General features: G+C 45.1%; 1 protein-coding gene and 2 long non-coding RNA genes across 3 annotated transcripts in view; 1 reads left to right on the forward strand and 2 right to left on the reverse strand.

Moving 5' to 3' along the window:
* Positions 1 to 19,818, reverse strand: part of Adamts17 (ADAM metallopeptidase with thrombospondin type 1 motif 17) — a 321,166-nt gene that overhangs the window by 39,120 nt on the left and 262,228 nt on the right.
* LOC131919100 (uncharacterized) lies at positions 2,679 to 18,190 on the reverse strand. The gene is made up of 2 exons (XR_009381160.1): positions 17,715 to 18,190; positions 2,679 to 3,230 (listed from the first exon to the last, which is right to left on the reverse strand). It is a non-coding gene; the product is annotated as an uncharacterized LOC131919100 (long non-coding RNA).
* LOC131919089 (uncharacterized) overlaps positions 17,999 to 19,818 on the forward strand; it is a 28,931-nt gene continuing 27,111 nt past the window's right edge. The window contains exon 1 of the long non-coding RNA XR_009381158.1: positions 17,999 to 18,132. This is a non-coding gene — a long non-coding RNA (uncharacterized LOC131919089). The remainder of the gene's footprint in view (positions 18,133 to 19,818) is intronic.

Raw genomic sequence — 19,818 nt, forward strand, 5'->3', positions numbered from 1 at the left:
GGGGTACCCCTGGGAATAGCTCAGCCATGTTATTTCCTTACCATAAAACCTCCAGTAGTCACCTATATCTGCTGACTTTTACATCCTGGGCCTGACTTTCACGACAGTTTGAGGATGTTCTCATTCACCCACCCTAGGCGCTGTCTCATTTCAGTGAGGATTACAGACATTTCCAGAAAGATGTGCAAACAAACAAAAATACATTTTCAGACTAAGGACATAGAATGAGGAAAGTTCAAGGCAAGGGTAAATGGCCTCATTGCTCCTGCTTTGGTTGGCCAGGGATGCTTGGGTGTGCCTTGATCCAGAGACATTGGCATGACTCCCTCTGCCCGGCTCTCCTCCCTCCCTCCTCAGTTGGCCTTTGCAGGTGCTCCTCCAAGGCTCCCCACAGTCTTATACCTCTCTGACCTCTGCTCACACCCCCAAGACTCACTAAATGGTTGGAATGATTCGGCTCCTGCAAAAACATCCTAGGCTTGCTATGGCCTCAAGACTTCTGAGGGTAAAGAGGTCCGGGTATTGTTTGGGTACCATAGCTATGTCTTTGGCTTTGGCTAACCAGCTGCCCTGGGTTCAGTGTTTCAACCTGTGAAATGGGTCTTTACGCCATGAACTGATCATATACAGCCAACTATATATTCCCTTCTGGACTAACTCAAGACTCCAACAGGCACACTGAAGAACAGTAGGCCGGGGCGGTGGTGGATCCCAGCACTTGGGAGGCAGAAGCAGGCAGATCTCTGTGAGTTCAAGGCCAGCCTGGTCTACAGAGCGAGTTCCAGGACAGCCAGGGCTACACAGAGAAATCCTGTCTCAAAAAACAAAAAATAAAAACAAAAATGTGAAAGCCAGCATCCTTCAATCCTGTACCCTTGTTCCCGCTCTACAGGCGCCAGCCGCATCTCTGTCTCCTTGGTGGTGAGCCTGTAAGACAATATGCTCACAGCCTAAAACTCAACTTTAGCACACAGGGAAGATTGTGTATTAATATTTCTGCCTAGTAAAGCCAGCAGCAGTTTCCTATAAAAAGTCACAGTGGGATAAATCTATGATAAAATATTCATGCCCTTTGTCTCACTTCACAGAAAGCTTCAAACATCCCAGTCGGATGGAGTCACAGCAGCTGCTGGGCAGATGTCCCCAGGCAGGCAAATGAGACAATAATTAGTCCCAATTAAGTTCGCAGTAAACTATGTAAGGGAGGCTTCTAGCCATTCAGCCCTCCATGGCTTGCTGTGCCAAAGGCAGTGAACCCGGCCGGTCCAGAATGATTTAGGAACTCGGGACTGCTAGGGATAATTCATGTTCTCAGTGAACTGCAGTGTCTTGGCATGAGAGGGAAGAATAAATCCCATAGCCACTTTCAACTGAAAATAATAATTTGTTAATCACTTTAATAGCTAATGAGCCACAGGAACCGTATTTGTGAGTCCTTCCAGCATTGAAGAGGGATTCATTAAGTTTCTGGGCTTATTAAGTCGGTGGCATTGAGCCACCCGGGGTGATTCTGAGATTTCTGTTCGGCAAGTATCCCGTTAGATGGCCCATTTTCACCAGAATCCAGCTTCTCCTCCACGTTTATCTGTTTCCTGAGTCTCTGCTTAGGGAAAGTTTGCAGCCTAACTGGGCACTGGGCTTTCCCACCAAGATCCTCGGAGCAGATGCCCCACATCGTCCTGTTACACGGAGTTTGTGACACAGTTGCCCTCCAAGAGTTGCAGTTCAGCGATTTTAATGGTTAGAAATTTGCGTGAGTGTGTGCGTGCGTGCGTGTGCCTGTCCATATAGAGGTCAGAAGTCAATGTCAATTTCTCTGTTATTCTCCCTAGTTTTTTTTGGGACAGGGTCTCTCCCTGAACCCGGGTCTTGCTGTTTTGGCTGGCCTGGCTGGCTAATGCGGTCCCAGGGTTGACCCATCTCTCCCCTATTCCTGACGCACCCTTCTGTGCACAACTCTTACATGGGTGCTAGGGATCCACACTCAAGTGTTTGTGCCTGCACAGCAGGTGCTTTCCACACTGGCCATCTCCTGACCTCTGACTAGAGAGTGTTTTAGCTAGAGAATTGCATAGAACGGTCTAGTCTGTGGTGCAATGCTCTGACCACACAGAGCTCGGGTGGCCACCCTGCATCCACAAAGGCCTGCTCATGTCTGGCTGTGGTGATCTTTGTCCATGCCTTATCCCTGGCTCTTTTGAAAGACAGCTTTTAGCACAGAGTCTTGGGCTGGTACAGGACCCTGACATGTTTTTTTCCACAGTCTTGAACTCTGTATCAACAAGGAAAAGTGAGGACTGACTGAAGCTTCCTAAAATGATCTTTGTGCTGGTCTCTAGAGGATTGTGGACTATAATTCACTCATTGATAGGAATCTTTTTGGCCTTGCTTTTCTTTTAGTTAGTAGAAATTATAATTTATGCATATGGCAGAAAATCTGGAAGCTCCCCCAAAATATAAAGGGAAGGAAGAAAGAACACACATGATCCCACTCTTTATCACATATATTTCCCTTAACACCAATGTCATGCATGCTATAAACAGTTTCATACTTGGTTTCACTATTAATAGTAGAAGCAATTCCTAGGTGATTTCCCCCCTAAATATTGACTTCTTAAGGCTCATGTAACACTCTTGTATATAGTCAGAGCTATAAGTTACCTAACCACTATACATGGTTTGACTGTTTGGAGAGCTTTTATTATAACCCCCCATATTTTGGGTGATTTTCCAAAGGTGAAGCCAGAAGTCCTGAATCCAGTGTGATGAGCAGGGTAACCAGAAGACCAGGGGATCTTCTAACCTGGATCTCTGCGTGACAGGGGCTCACTGTACTCTGAGTGGGTCACGTCCTCCTCAGCAGCCTGGAGGGCCCTCAGAGGAGGCACGCCCATTCTCTAGATGTCGAATCTGAAGTACACAGAGTCTGCTGTCTCTCCCCGGGCTTCCTTCTGCAATGCACACAGCCTGTCAGCTGTTCTTCACGAGGCAGCAGCATCCAGGCCACTTGGCTTCCACCCGCCTCTTTTGCTTTGGACACACCCTGCTGGCCAATGCCTCGTTAGCATGTGGCTTCAACAAACCCATGTCTGGGTGTAGCCTGAGTAGCTTCAAGTAAATAAGCGATCAGAACCACGCTAACGGGACCTTTTCATGAGCCAGATGGCATGTGCTCGAGTCTTTACTGGATTCCCAGGAAGATGAGGCAACAACAACTCGCATGAAGTAACCTGTGAGTGAGAGGCAAGGTGGGCACCTCCTTTCCTGGATGATGGAGCCCTGTGTGATGTGACACAGCCACTGCTCGGGTACTCCCAACACCTCAGCATAAAACCCAGAAGGGCATGGTCTACGCCCCCAGGTCTGAAGCTATCTTCTCTCCTTGTTCATTTTTTTCCCCACAAGAAAAGCTCTACAAGGCCGAGAAGAGGCTCTTCACCTTCAGCTTGTATCAGACAGGACACAGAATCTGGCACCTTGTAAGCACCCAGTAGATCGTTGGGTAAGAGTCAAAAACTGCATGGTAGCTTAAGTGCTTAAGGTCAGTGGACACTCCAAGGCCTCCTTTCTAAGAGCTAATGCCAAATATTGAAAATAGGGGTGCCATATTCTACGTCTATAACTGTATATATAACACATATAAAAACATATCAAAATAGAGATGTGTATATGATTTATTTTTTTAAAGCTCCTAATCCTTCAGTTTCTGCCTCCCAAGTACTGGTTAACAGCTGTATGCTGTCATCCAACTTTGTGATATATTTATTCCTAGGTAGAAGAAATTGTGTACTTTCCAAAATTTGTAATATTAATTTCTAGCTTTATTGTTTTATGACTAGTATTTTCTTATAATAGTTCTATTTTATGGAACCTACTGCTTTCTTCATGAACAAATACATAGTTCGATTCTGTGACTCAAACAGCAGAAGCTGAAAAATACACTGTTCTTACTCTAGGTGTGGTGCCTGACACATGCAATGGGACTTTGGGCTGTGTTGTTAGGCCGTTTATATCTTCCTTATTGTTGTTCCTTATTGTCAGTGAGAGTGCTGGGTTGATGTCCCCTGCAACCAGTAAGATTCCATTTCCTTGCATCCCTGTGGTTTATGTTTACACCGTGTCTTAGTTAGGGTTTTTATTGCTGTGAAAAAGACACCATGATCATGGCAACTCTGTTTTTTTTTTTTTTTTTGGTTTTTCAAGATAGGGTTTCTCCGTGTAGTTTTGGTACCTGTCCTGGATCTCGCTCCGTAGACCAGGCTGGCCTCGAACTCACAGAGATCCACCTGGCTCTGCCTCCCAAGTGTTGGGATTAAAGGCATGCGCCATCGCTGCCCAGCTCCATGGCAACTCTTATAAGGAAAACACTTAATTGAAGAGACTTGTTTCCAGTTTCAGAGGTCCAGTCCATTATCACCATGGTGCTGGCTACATCTTGGCTAGTAGGCAACAGGAAGTCGACTTACTCACTGGAAGGTATCCTGAACATATGAAACCTCAAAGCCCACCCCCACAGTGATACACTTCCTCAAACAAGGCCATACCCACTCCAACAAAGCCACACCTTCTAATAGTGCCACTGTCTTTGAGACTATGGAGGTCTCTTACATTCAAACTACCACACAGTCTGCCACTGTATTATTTGGACCCTAAGTATCCAGAACTGCTCTATCCCGATTGTAAACCAATACTTCTTTTGGGTTAATTCCTTCATTGGCACATTGCATGGTTTTTTGGCTTGATGTTTACCTTGTCTGAAGTCAGTGTTGTGACCACTGCTTGCTGTTTCACTTCCTGTTAGAAAGTGTTGTCTACAATATTTTACCTTCTCTTGTTTTCATTTATGGGTTTAAATACCACATCTGCTTACTTTTTCTGTTATCCCTTTGTCCCCCCTGTGGTTTTAGACTTCCTGAACCAGTTTCTTTTAGGTGGGCTTTCTGTACACACCATAGAGATGGGTCTTAAATTGTCAGCTGATTTGAAAGTATTTTTCTGTTCATAGATGAGCTAAACTCACTCTAACATATGCATCCTTAGCTTTTAAACAGCATTTTACTACAGTCACTGCCCATATCTTATTATATTTGTGTTTCTATGGTTCTACATCCTTGAAGTTGTTTCTGTGTTTTCTTTTGTAGCTGGAACGTTCACTGAAACTATACATATAGGAAAACACCCACATTGTAAGTGTAAAGCTTGATGAATTTTCAGAAATCAAGGCATGTAGCTACAACTCAGTGCAAGAAGAAAAGCCACCAGGACCACAGAAGGTGTCCTCAGCTTCCCAGGTGCTAGTCACCCCAACAATTCTTACTCCTATCACCATAAATAGTTTGCCTGGGGTTTGAACTTTATTTAAACATAGACATAGAGCATGCATTCCTGTCCTCTGTCTGCAGCGTTCTCCACTCAACAATGCATTTGTGATATGGGTCCATGTAAAGCCCCAGTCTGTTCTCATTACTGTGGCTATAATAATCCTGTGCAACTAGACCATGTCCATCACACTGTGGATGGACACTGGGGTTGTTTCAAGGTCGAGGCTCTTATGAGGAGCCCTGCCCTGAACATTCTTGTGCACATGCTATATAACTTACTGCTGTACACACAGGGATGTACATTTAGGATCATAAGCATTTATTTGTTTAGCCGAACAGATTTCTAAAGCCAGTTTACATGTTCATCAGCAGTGGAGGAGAATTCCAGTTGTATCCTGTCTTGGCTAAAGCTTAGTACTTGTCTTTTCCATCCTAACGAGTCTGGTGGTGTGAAGTGATAGCACGCTTCTGTTTTAATTATACATAGGAAAACTGCAGCTGAAGGCCTATGAGGAAGGAGAATAGGATGACCGGCAGTCTAAGTGCTTGGACCAAGGCCAGTGGACATCCCTAGCCCCCCTCTTTTGAGTTTGATGTGGGAAGGACACATCTTTGTGAAATGGCATTTGTCTCCTCTTCTCTAGTCTTCTTATTCTCTCTTTCCTCCCATCTTTGGTTGTATTATTTGAATTATATTAGAACACAAACCATTCATATATTATTGTTTCTCTCTGTCTCCACTTCTGATCTAGTCTTATCTCCAAATCAATCGTATAAAGATGGCGGCCATCAGCCTGGGAAACAGGATGTCCCACCATCGCTCCACACCAAGCATCTTAAAGTGCAAAGCAAACTGGCATCCAAGGACAAATCTCCACTGATTTCATAGATAAAACTTCACTGGACTAAAGTCCTGGCCGTTCACACAACTGTCCATGCTCTCTGGAGGGGCTTGATTCCAGGAACAACCCTCCTCCAAGATATCAGCATGTCCAAATTGTCCAGGTCTTTTATCTAAAATGGAGATGGAATCAGCATATAATCTAGATGTGTTTGTCTGCAAGCTTTAATCTCTTGATTACTTTTATCTACTTCAGCGTAAACAGTTGTTAGACTGTACCGTTCAGGGAATAAAGGCAAGAACCAAAAACTCTATACATGTTCACTGCAGAGACAGCTACTGTATACTTGACACATAGCACATGAATGAGATGCTCAGTGGTCACCAGCAATGGTTCTGAATGGCACAAGACTCCAGCAGGGCTTGAACGTACAGCATTTCATTAAAGTGGAACCAGGATAATTCTTGGCACACAGCAAATTCATGTTTCTCATTTTGGAACTTTGTGGATTTTTTTAAAAAGAGAATATTTTTAATCTACAGTTGGCTGAATGGCAGAGACAGAACCTGTGGCCACAGCAGAGTCACTGTACTGTCTGTAGCTGTTCCTGTGCTACACTGATAGTTGAGTAATTTTAACAGAGACTGTAGATCTTTCAGAGTCTAAAATACTTGACATCTCCCCTTTATGGATTCTTGCTCTAGTAAATGCTATAAGAAAGGCTGCTGGGTGTGATGTCCTGGGTTCTTTCACACTGAAAACTTGTTTCAAAGCCCTGGCACTTGAAGAACAGTTTAGCTGGGTGTAAAAGTCTCTTTTGTGTTTTATTTCCTGTTCTGCTATTCTGTACAGATACCACTCAAACCCATGCAACCCCAAAGAAGAGTGGGCATCTGTGTTCCTCTCATTGGAAACACAGGGGTAGATGGGCAGCTGAGAAGGTGCCCACTCTATGAGGAGCTTTACTACCTGACAGCCCCATGTTCCTGTAGTGTGTCCTGACACAAATGGCGGTCTCACCATGGAGCCCTGCTCCAAGAAGTCACGTGATAGGAGGCTACTGAGCTGCAAATACAGAGTCATGAAAGGAGCCTTTCGGGGCTGTGGTGGTATTTTACTTGTACTGAAATGTGATTTTAATTGTATGTTAATAAATAAAGTTGCCTGGGGGTCAGAGCTATTAGAGCCATAGCAAGTGCGTGGCGGCAGTGGCGCACACCTTTAATCTCAATACCATAGAGGACCTGGAGGGCTGTACATACAGGCAGTGATGAGGCAGTCACGTGTTTGGGTTTACAACCAATGAGAAGGCAGAACAGCTAGACTATATAAAGACATACACACAGGAAGTAGGCCCTTTTCGGAGAGCTCTCTTGACTGAAGAGGATCGCTGAAGCAGGAAGGGTGAGGCTCTTAGCTCTGACCTCTTAGCTTTCTTCTCTGAATCGGCTCTGTGTTTCTTATTTAATAAGATGGTTGGTTACACCTACATGGGGCCTCTTGGACATGGGTTAAGGGGACCAGGTTCTAGCCCCACAGTGATGGACTATTAGTCTGTTTCCCTGCTTCTTCTATAGTCACATCATGGGAAATCCACTGAGTGCTCTACAGACCTTCCAGTTACCTCAGCAACAGCGTCAGACTTAAACGGTCTTGCTGAACACTCCCACACTTGAACATCCTTTCTCTCCAAATTCCACAAGATCCACCTGTCTCCATCATCAGCCCCTTCTCTCATCATGTCAGGCGTTGACAACATGTAGAAGACACATTCCTGGGACCTGTGAACGGCTCTTTTTGGGAGACCAAAGCCCATGCCTTAGGCTCTCAGCTCTTCTTCAGCTGCTCTGACTTCTCAGAACTGACCAGCAGAGCCTCAGATGTGCCTTCTAAAGTATCTTGAATTAGACTTCATCCTGGGATAGGGTTTTGGACACTTGTAAAAATAATAAACCACAATGATAAACAGGGATCATAAAAACACCAAATTTAGCAATTACTGCATGTCTGGAAATGGCCTGAGTAATTTGTTTCTATTAATTGACACTTACAACAAGCCCACGAGGTAGACAGTATTCTCAAGCAGTGTCTTACAGGGCTGGGGTGGTGACCTGCCCTAGGTCCCAAACAACAGCTGTGGAGCTGGGGTGGGAACCTGGCTGCCTCGATCCTGGCTCTCTAACCATGAGACCAACTGCTCCTGGGCTGTGCTCTGGCTTCTTCCCCCCTCAGGGGACCATGCTCCCCGCTTGCTTTCTTCCTCCTTTCTTACTTTCACCCTCATTTTCAGTTCTCAGTCTCAGCAGGAGTCAGTGCACTGGGAACCCCAGAGTGGGGCCCATCAATGTGTCAGCAAAGAAGCTCCTCTTCTCTCTCTAGCAGGAGATTCTGAGGATGCAAAAAGCAGATATCATGAAAACAATCACTGCAGCAACACTGTGTATATCAAAACTAATCACTGTAGCAACACTGAAGTTGTCATGAAAATAACCACTGCATCAACTCTCTACTCATGAAATAACCACTGCATCAACCTGTACACATGAAATAACCACTGCATCAACCTGTACACATGAAATAACCACTGCATCAACACTGTACACATGAAATAACCACTGCATCAACACTGTACACATGAAATAACCACTGCATCAACCTGTACACATGAAATAACCACTGCATCAACACTCTACTCATGAAATAACCACTGCATCAACACTGTACACATGAAATAACCACTACATCAACCTGTACACATGAAATAACCACTGCATCAATACTGTACAAACAAAATAACCACTGCATTGACACTGTACACATGAAATAACCACTGCAGCAACACTGTACTCACAAAATAACCACTGCACACATGAAATAACCACTGCATCAACCTGTACACATGAAATAACCACTGCATCAACACTGTATGTATAATATGACCATGCAGCAACATTGTACTCATGGAATAACCACTGCAGCAACACTGTATGTATAAAATAACCACTGCAGCAACACTGTACACATGAAATAACCACTGCAGCAACACTGTAAGTATAATATGACCATGCAGCAACACTCTACTCATGGAATAACCACTGCAGCACACTGTATGTATAAAATAATCACTGCAGCAACACTGTACGTATAATATGACCATGCAGCAACATTGTACACACAAAATAACCACTGCATCAACACTGTATGTATAAAATAACCACTGCAGCAACACTGTACACATGAAATAACCACTGCATTGACACTGTACACATGAAATAACCACTGCATTGACACTGTACACGTGAAATAACTATTGCAGCAGCACTGTAGATATAAAATAACCACTGCATCAACACTGTATGTATAATACGACCATACAGCAACATTGTACTCATGGATTAACCACTGCAGCAACACTGTATGTATAAAATAACCACTGCAGCAACACTGTACACATGAAATGACCACTGCAGCAACACTGTACACGTGAAATAACCACTGCAGCAACACTGTACGTATAATATGACCATGCAGCAACATTGTACTCATGGAATAACCACTGCAGCAACACTGTATGTATAAAATAACCACTGCAGCAACACTGTACACATGAAATAACCATTGCAGTAGCGCTGTACACATGAAATAACCACTGCAGCAACACTGTACACATGAAATAACCACTGCAGCAGCACTGTACATATAAAACAATCGCTACAGCAACACTGCACATATCATGAAAATAACCCTGAAGATATTATGAAAACATTCACTGCCATCAACATTTTATCCAACCTACTGGGCAGGTGCAGCTGAAATGTCCTTTCTTTCTGATGTCGGGATTCAGGGCAAGGGCTCTGTCTGACTTTGATAGAAGAGGACAGGGGTGTCCTCTTCCCAGGGAGTGGATTAATGATTAGGGAGGTGACAACGTGACCAAGCCACCCATGCAGTGTGGCCTGAGGACATTCATTTCCACCACTGTGGTGTTAGTTTCTTCTCTGACTGATGTGGGGAATAACACTTGGAATAACCTACTTTTCTGTCCCCAGGCTGCTTTTGTCTGTGGTGTTTAAATCTAAATCCTGGTTAGTAGACAGAAGTGCTGGCAGGATCTAGCACTTCCCATCCATCCATATCAAGTTCAATCTCATTATTTTCAAGGCTGCCACGGTCTCAGCCCAGCCAGTAACAAGCTACCCAGCACAAGGTGTCTGGAAAGCTACACTCCAAACTCTGAGCTCATAACCAATCTCCAGGTCTGATGACACCCAGCCCCTTTCAGAATCCCCTTCCCTTCCTCACCTCATTCTGTTGATAACACTATCTGAAGCCCAGGAACACTCATAGCGTTGGCAATGAACCACTTGAGATTTTTCTGCTGTTTCAATTTACCCTGAAATACATATAAATTGTATGGACTGGCTCTGACAAGAAGGGAAGTATTAGAAAACGCCAGGACTCTTCCCAATATTTTATTACCTGGAAAATACTGGCATGGGCTATTTAAACTTTGTAGTTATAACTATTAAAAGTGTGTGTGTGTGTGTGTGTGTGTGTGTGTGTGTGTGTGTATGAATGCATGTGTGCTCATGCATGTGTGCACAGTGTCTTAAGACATTGATGAATAACCCATAAAATGCTGGGGTTCAGCAGCTGGCTTATGTTTATCATTAATATAGTTTTGTAGTGGAGCTGTGATGATAGGTTTGGCTCACGTTCATCGAGTGCTTATTTGGGATGAAGGAATTTATAGGCATTACTTCACCTAATCTTCTCAAGGCTTCTATGAGAGGATCTAATTTCACAGTTTTACAGATGGAGAGATTTGGGAACATGCCCAGGGGTTTGTGTGTTGCTAGTGGCAAGGGGGGACCTAAGGCTATGCTCTCTACAACCCAGAGGTGAGACTGCCCTCTCTGGCTAGTTAGGCTACTAAGCTTAACCAGTAGAGTGCTCTGGTGCCTCCCCATGACAGGGATTTACCGATCTTGTATTTGTTCCATAGTTTAAAACAGCTGTATAAAGCAAAAGCCACAGCAAAGCATGGCCAGGTAAACAAGGGGTTTGAGGGATTTCTAAGAAAAAGAGAAGGGCTGGCAGGAGGGCTCAGGATGAGGTCATGGTCCAGGTAGACAACAATGTTCACCGTAGGGATGAGCTCCAGGACTAACTGCACCAAGTGAATCTAACTGATTTAACCAGGGGAGACACACACACACACACACACACACACACACACACACACACACACACAAGGGTCCCCAAACTAGCCTCCGAATTCTACTTCATCTGTGGAGCATCTGTCCAGGTCAGACACCTATCTCTTGGTATGTAAATTCTCCTGTCACTGGAATGAAGTCTCATTTCCAACTCAGTGAAGTCTGGCAGGAGCGAGGCACTTCCTCTACCAATCTTTATCCACTCATTTGTGAAAATGGCCTCTCGGGGTTTCCGGGGCACTGGAGCTGCTGTCACTGAAAGGAAAGCACACCCTAACAAGTCCCCATTGGTAGAGCCCTCACTGCGTGCCCTCACTGCTCCACAAATGCACCCTGCAAATACTAGTTGAGAGTAGAGCATCGTGCAAGCCCTGCCCCTTGTTGGGAAAGACAAAAATGGTGTCAGTAGAGAGGAATAAATGCTGCCAGAGGGGGCATTTGGAGTAACAAAGGTATCCCGAGTGGCTGCCACTAGACCTGGGCGAGCTCTTTATTTGACCACCAAAGATGTGGAGGACATGCCAGAGGCTGTGGGCTTGTCCCTTGAGTGGGCAGGCTTGCTCAGAAGACCATCAGACCTGGGCCACAGGCCATGCCACTTCTCCAGTCCCTGGTAACTTTACACACTACTCACAGGGATCTGAGACAGGGTGGGCATCCCTCCCAGCCTCTCCAAGGCCTCCGTCAGCTAACTATGGGTAGAGAAGGCAATGGTTGTGGCGTTCAGAGGGGGCTGTACATCTGTCTTCCCCAACAAGTGCCTGGGAGCCAGAGTCTTATTGGAAACCGACATCTTAGATATCTCAGGCTCTGCAATTGTTTCTGTTCTAACACAATTCCACTTCTCTCTCTCTCTCTCTCTCTCTCTCTCTCTCTCTCTCTCTCTCACACACACACACACACACACACACACACAGAGAGAGAGAGAGAGAGAGAGAAAAAGAGAGAGAGAGAGAGAGAGAGAGAGAGAGAGAGAGAGAGAGAGAGAGAGAGAGAAAGAGAGAGAACAAGGCAGAAAATGAACCAACTCTAGTGTTCATTACAAACTTTTAGTGTTCTATGTGTCAATCATCTTCCCGAGAAAAGTGAACATATACAGAGAAAGGGTTTGTGAGGGTCATGGTTTTTAGTCAAGGTTCAGTTGGCTCCACTGGCTTTGGGCCAGTTGGGAGGCAGTACATCACGGCAGGAGCACAAGGCAGAGGACCGCACCCATCTCACGACGGCCGGAAGCTAGGAGACACAGATGGAAAGGGGCAAGTCCCTGCTGTCTACTTCAAGGGACTAGCACCGAAAACCTAACTCATCCTGCCAGACTCTACCTCCTACAAACCCTGTCTCCTACCAGCACCATGGCTGGGGACTGAGCCTTTATTACCTAGACATTTGGGGGATGTTAAATATTTCAACCAGAATGGTTTAATTTTACAACTCCGAACCTGGGTTTTAACTTCCAGAGAAGGAAGCCATCACAGCCTTCCCCCTTTGCCTCACCAGTTCCTAAGCTGAGGGCTAAGGAAACGCCATTGCTGACTTCTCTTGACCTTTTTTGACAGTTTTTTTAAAAAAAATTTTTAAACATAACAGGTTAGCAGGAAGTATGTGAGACTCACAGTAAGAGGACGTGGTGTGAGTTCTCGCCACCACTTGGAACTTGAGGAAGTTACTCAATGGCTAAGTAGCTTGAAATCTTCATTGATAAAATGTGGTGAATGTGTAGTCAACTTTCCAGAGAATAGTGGGGTTTGCCCATGTAATGGCCCCAGACGATTACGGGACTACCTATAAATGTAGCAGCTCAGCCACTTCCTCCCTTCTCTGCTTACTGTCCACCTACAGGGGTGGACCGGCCCTCCAGTGGCCTTTGTATAACTGCTACCTCCATTACTTTAATCTTATAAAAATAACACAACTTAAAAAAAAACTTCGTGTGTGTGTGTGTGTGTGTGTGTGTGTGTGTGTGTGTGTGTGTGTAGTCCAGAGGTTAACCTCAGGCACCATCTACTTTGTTCGAGGCAGGGTCTCACACTTGGCCCAGAATCTACCAATTTTGCTAGACTGGTTGACCAGCAAGCCCCAAGAATCCACCTGTCTCTCCTTTCCTACTACTGAGATTACAGGCACACTCTACCTTGCCTAGCTTTCTTCTTCAAACATGTATTTTGGGACTGGAACTTGGGTATCATGTTTGTGAGTCATTGCTGTATGAGCTGAGTTTTCAGATTTTTTTACTTTTACAATAAATTCATTTTCAAGAAGGTTGTCGAAAAAAATTTCTCGGGGACTAAGAGAATAGGGTTCAGCTAGTGACTGGTACACCTATAGGATCCACTTTCTTTTCAGCCATCACACCTAGTCAAGTTACATACAAGGATTCAGACCTCAAGCCAGTACGGCTTGGGAGTTGAAATAAGCGTGGTGGAGAAGTCTAGGTTTGCTAACAGGTTGTACCACACCCAGTCACCAAGAGTTTGGAAAAGAAACTCTCATGCTCTGAGAATCATAGAGCTGCTGATGTTGGCAGTTCCTATCCAAGAGTAACATTCCGGGCGGGCTGCCTTTCTTACCCATGCACAGGAATTTTCCAGTACAGTAGCCCTCCTGCTAACAGACCTATGGGTTCTCAATCTAGCTGGACAGGGGCAGCTGGATGGACTTCATTTCTGACTTTTGGTGTGACCATGACATCTGCATGCTTTACGTGGGGGCCTATCTGTTCCTGTCTGCCCATGATCATCTTCCTTCTAGTGAGGATGCCTCAGTTTTCCTTTGGGATGCACATGGGTTGGCAGGAGGGTATGAGAGCTGCACCAGGCCTGTCAGACCTAGGAGGGACTTAGAGTAGAGGTCTGCAGAGGAGTATCTGCAGGGCCCAAGCAGGGTAGGTCTACAGCAACTTGCCCTGCACCTCTTTTTTTTTTTTTTAATCAAAGTTGGTATAAGTTTTTTGTTTGTTTGTTTGTTTTACAACTTTGGGAGTGACTCCACATACTTTCTCTATGCTCTTTTTAAAAAGTATTTATTTTCATGTTTTTTTATTGTTTTATGTATCTCTGCATGTGTGGACATATGAGTTAATGTGCCCACAGAGGCCAGAGGTGTTGGTCCCCTAGACGTGGAGTTACAGTTGGTTTTGAGCTATCCAGTGTGGGTGCTGGGAACCAAACTTGTATTCTATGCATGAGCAGCAAGCCCTCTTAACCCCTGAGCCACCCCTCACCCCACCCCACCCCCACCTATCTCTATATTCTTTTTTCTGTACTTTCAGATCTGTTATCTTGGATCAAAGGCCCAGGTTCTTCCTCTAAGTTCACTAAAGGCCTGATGTGCTTCCAGGCTGGTGATGGCCAGTAACCTGTTTGCATTTCCCCTCTGTCACCATGGCATCAGAGCTGTTGGCGGGGACAGGGGTTGCATAGGCAGCCATATTAGCTGATTGGACGATCACCTTCTCTCCTATCATAAAATAAATAATGTCAACTCAGCAGGAAGAAGCAGTGGGCACACTTTGCTTTTCTCATGGAGGCAGAAGGCCACACTGAGCAGTGCCTCCTGCAGGCCAGTGCCCCCTAAACTGCCAAGAGCATTCCTTTCTGAAGGAGGTTAGGAGAGACAGCCTCTGAGATCAAAGGCTTGGGAAGCGGGGTGATTACACATTCTGATAGCGGTTGACAGCATAGAGTGGTACATCAAAAAGCTATGAGCATGAGATCATCCTGGTTATGTACTGTTGCGGCAAAGGGCCAGGCTTCCTCAGCCAACGTGTTTCTCAGGTTCTGGATATTTTCACAGATATGATGAGGTATTTGGGGGATGGTGACTAAGACCAATCATTTCTCTCTCTCTCTCTCTCTCTCTCTCTCTCTCTCTCTCTCTCTCTCTCTCTCTCTCTCTCTTTCTCACACACACACACACACACACACACACACACACACACACACACACACACCCTTATATGCATAGTGCATAAACACATTGTCTAGAGGAAATTTATATGATATTTTTAATGTATCTGTATCCTACTTGCATCATCATGTTGGAGGTCACAGAGTTGCAGATTTTTTTAAAACATCATTTTGGGTTTGGGATTTTTTTAAATGAGGGATACTCACCCTGTATTAGAAATGGAATTTGTGACAAGCAGCTTCTGAAATTTGACTTGCAAACCATTTCCCTTACTTTATAAGCTAAGCTCAACACTTTTGGGGTAGAGGCTACTGTGGCTGCACCATGAGCCAACTTCCTACCTGTTCTTGTCCCTCTCCAATGTGTCCAACCAACACTGTTAGTTTACACCAGTGGTCGGATCTCTCTGAGAAGTGGGTCACATAAACTCATTCCTGCCCATAAGAAGGTTAAAAAGACCAAATCACTTTCCTACCAGAGCAATGTCCTTGAGTTGCACTGAAGAAATCTCTCATTCTGCTCCTTCAATGGCATTAAGTCTTTTAAGGTGAATGTGTAGACACCCAGCTGAAAGGAACCCTTTAAAAAATATAAGCTGATGGGTCTCTCAGCCAATTCTGCTACCCTGGCACCTGAGAATAATCTCATATCCCACAAGGAAGTCCCAAGTACTTAGAAAATCTTCAAGAGGGCTAGGGGATAGCTCAGTTGGGGGAGTATTTGCCTCCCAGCATGGGGACCTGAGTTCAGTCCCCATAACCTATGTCAACATGCCAGATGTAGAGGTACCCTTGCATTTCAGTCTGGAGAGAGGGTGAGAGGAGGGTCCCTGGGGCCTGCTGGGGAGCATCAGGCCCCTTCAAAGGAGGTCCTTGAGGCTTCTATACACATGTGCACACATACATGTGCCCTGTATATGCAAGCATGTACACCTGCACACACTTACATCTGCACACACAAACATGGACAGACAGACACACACAAATGCATTGAAAACACAGCACTCAAGGCACCGAGGAGCTGAGAGGTCAAAAGTGCAGTAACTTTGCAGAAAGGACAGGAATGCGGGCCCACAGCATCCTCTGAGATGGTTAGAAGTAGCCCAGCTCCCAGCTCTTACTAGTGCCCCTTTGGCGTGGTATGGACCCAGCCTGGGTGGTGTCTTTCCAAAAGGCTCCAGTGTTTTCTTATGGAGCAATAGATATAAAATATAACTATGAGGGAAGTGCTTGGTTATTTAAAAAACTATGAGTGTTGGAATACTTCCAGAGTACGTGCCTTACTTAGAAAAGAATTGCCCTGTTTTTGTCCAAAGAGATCTGGGCCATAGCTCTAGTTAAGACTTGTTGTAACTGTCTCACTAGTGTGTGGCATTTGTGCATTCTTTTCCTGTCTCACTAGTGTGTGGCATTTTCCCATCTAACCCTGTCTCACTAGTATATGGCATTTCCCCATTCTTATCCTGTCTCACTAGTGTGTAGCATTTGCCCATTCTCCTGTCTCACTAGTGTGTGGCATTTGCCCATTCTCCTGTCTCACTAGTGTGTGGCATTTTCCCATTCTCCTGTCTCACTAGTGTGTGGCATTTTCCCATTCTCCTGTCTCACTAGTGTGTGGCATTTGCCCAATCTTACCCTGTCTCACTAGTGTGTGTGGCATTTGCCTATTCTTATCCTAATGTTTCTGTTTCAGGTTTTGGAGAAGAGGTGCCAGGCATGAGAAGAAAAGGAGGCATGGTTCTTCTTTAGGGTAGAAGAAGAGTGACTGGGAAACCAAACTCAGGAAGTGAGGCATGCCAAGCCCGGGGAAATGCTGGAAGCCACCAGGATAGCCAGGTCCTGAGTGTGAACCTGCGTCAGGATAAACCCTGCGGTGGTTCAGATGAGAAATGTCCCTATAGTCTCGGGCATTTGAACACTTGTCCCCTTGCAGAAGGAAGCACGTCACTGGGGGCAGGCTTTGAGAGTCTGACGCCACTTCTAGCTCGCTTTCTCCGCTTTGTACATGACAATTGTTTCTGCCACTATGTCTGCTTCCTGCTGCCATGTTGTTCCTGTCATTGTGGACTATGACCTTCTGGAACCTTAAGCAGGGCAGGATGGAGCCAGGTGGGAAAATACAAGAGAGACAGTGGGAGGAGAAAGGAGAGCGGGGCAGATGCTGCAGACGCCACCAGGAGAAACAAGTAAAGTACCGGTAAGCCACAAGCCACATGGCAAGGTATAGATGTATAGAAATGAGTTAATTTAAGATATAAGAGCTAGCTAGCAAGAAGTTTACCATGGCCATGGATTAAAAATAATATAAGCCTCTGTGTGTTTACTTGGGTCTGAGCAGCTGCAGGACTGGGCAGGACACAGAAAAACTTCCAACTACACAGTATATACACTAAAAAGCAGTAACCAAGTAAATGAAGACATGCTCACCAAGTGATGCTATTTTCTACATGTTGCATGGGATAAAGTCTCTCACTGAGCCTGGAGCTGATCAATTCAGCTAGGGTGGATGTTCAAAGGGCTTCAGGGACCCACCGGTCTCTGTCCCCTAGCCTCAGCACATGGGGTTACAGATGTGCCAAGTGGCCTGACTTTCACATAGGTGTGAAGGATCAAACTCAGAGCTCCATGCTTGGGCAGCAGGCATTCTACAGATGGAGCCATCATCTCCCCAACCCCAGGGGCAGCTCTGTGATGTCACATGAGGATGGCTGCCCTCTCAAAACAGATTCCACCATCCTGGCCAGTGTCTGTGGGAATGAGAATTTCTGGGCACACCTTGTAAGCAAGCTCTTCCTGAAGAAGAGTATGGAGGGGTCAAAGAGACCCAGAGGCAGCTGAACAAAAGGTGTCCGTATAGTTTTAAATCTCCCCTAATATACATTTACAGTTGTGGGCTCTTAAGGTTCTACTGTGGCTTCTGTGACCTCAGAGGCTACAGGCCAGTCCCACTCCAGATTCTGGGATATCCTAGGTCTCAATGGGACATGGACTGGAATGGGTTAAATGTCCCCACATCAGTGAAGCTCATTTAAATTGCTACACTCAATATACTTGGGCTGTTTCTCTGTCTCCGTCTCAGCCTGTATGTGGGTCATCTGTTAATTTATTATTTGAGTAGTAGTGGTTCCTTAGGTTATAGATGTAAAATTCTCTCCCATTCCTTGGTTAACTTTTCCCTTTCTTGATGGTCCCGTTTGAAGTAACAAAGCAAAGCAAAACAAAACCTTAAAATTGTGATGACTTTTAACTTGTCTTTTTGTTGTTGTTGCTCATACTTTTTGTTTGTTTGTTTGTTTGTTTGTTTTTGTTTTTTGAGACAAGGTTTCCCCATGTAGTCTTGGTGCCTGTTCTGGATCTTGCTCTGTAGCCCAGGCTGGCCTCAAACTCACAGAGATCCGCCTGGCTCTGTCTCCCGAGTGCTGGGATTAAATGCGGGTGCCACCACTGCCCGACATGTTGCTCATACTTTTGGTATCTTAATAGGAAATCCACATCGGGAAGATTTTTGCCTATGGTATTTTCTTCACTTGATGCATTTAGATGTTTGGAGCTTTGATGCCTTATGAGCAAGTTTGTGTGCACGGTGTCTTTCTTGTACATGGCTGTCCAGTTGTACCGGAAACACTTGCTGAAAAAAATAGATTCCCCGTCAAACATTCTTGGAACCCTTGCTGAAAATCAACCGCGAGTAAATGTAAGGATTTGTTTTCTAGACTCTCAATTCCCTCTGCTGCTCTGTGCATCCACTGTAGTGATGCTACCACACGGTGTTAATTTCACACTAAGATTTGAAACTGGGAGGCATAAAACTTCCAGGTTCATTATTCCCTTTAAGATGGTTCTGGCTGTACTGAGCCCTTTTCAATTCCACACGAATTTTAGGATCAGTTTGCCCACTTGTGCAATGAAGACAGATGGAATTTTGACAGAAATTGCATGGGGAAACAATTGTGGAGTATCACTTCCTTGAAACATTCCAGTTCGTGAAAGTGAGATGTCTTTCCATGTGGTAAGGTCTAGTAGTTTCCAGGTTATGAGTTTTGGAATTATTGTTGAGTGTTTTATTCTTCTTGGTGTTTAGAAGTGTTAGCCCCTTTTCTTGCCACGGTGACCGAGTACAGAAGCAACTTAAGAGAGGAAGACGTTTGTTTGGGCCCATAGTTCGCAGGGTATAGCCCACTATGGTAGGGATGCACACAGCTGGAGTGACGTGGCTTAGTCACATCTGGTGGATCTGGCAACGGGGTATTCTAGCCAGAAACAGAAGTAGATGGAGCCTTTCAGATCTGCTCCTAGCAGCCCACTTGTGCTAGCGAGGCCACAGATTTCAACGACTTCATCACCTCCCCAAAACAGTGCCACCAGCTGGAACCAAGTTCTCAAATAAGGAAGCCTGTGATGGACAAGCCACACTCAACCCAGAACATCTGGTAACTAAAACTGCTTTCTTCACTTCATTTGCAGTTTCTTCATTTGCAATGCACAGAAATCTCACTGATTTTGCTCATCATCTCTTATCTTACAACTCCCT

Source organism: Peromyscus eremicus, chromosome 1 (genome assembly GCF_949786415.1).
Source record: "Peromyscus eremicus chromosome 1, PerEre_H2_v1, whole genome shotgun sequence".
NCBI lineage: Eukaryota > Metazoa > Chordata > Mammalia > Rodentia > Cricetidae > Peromyscus > Peromyscus eremicus.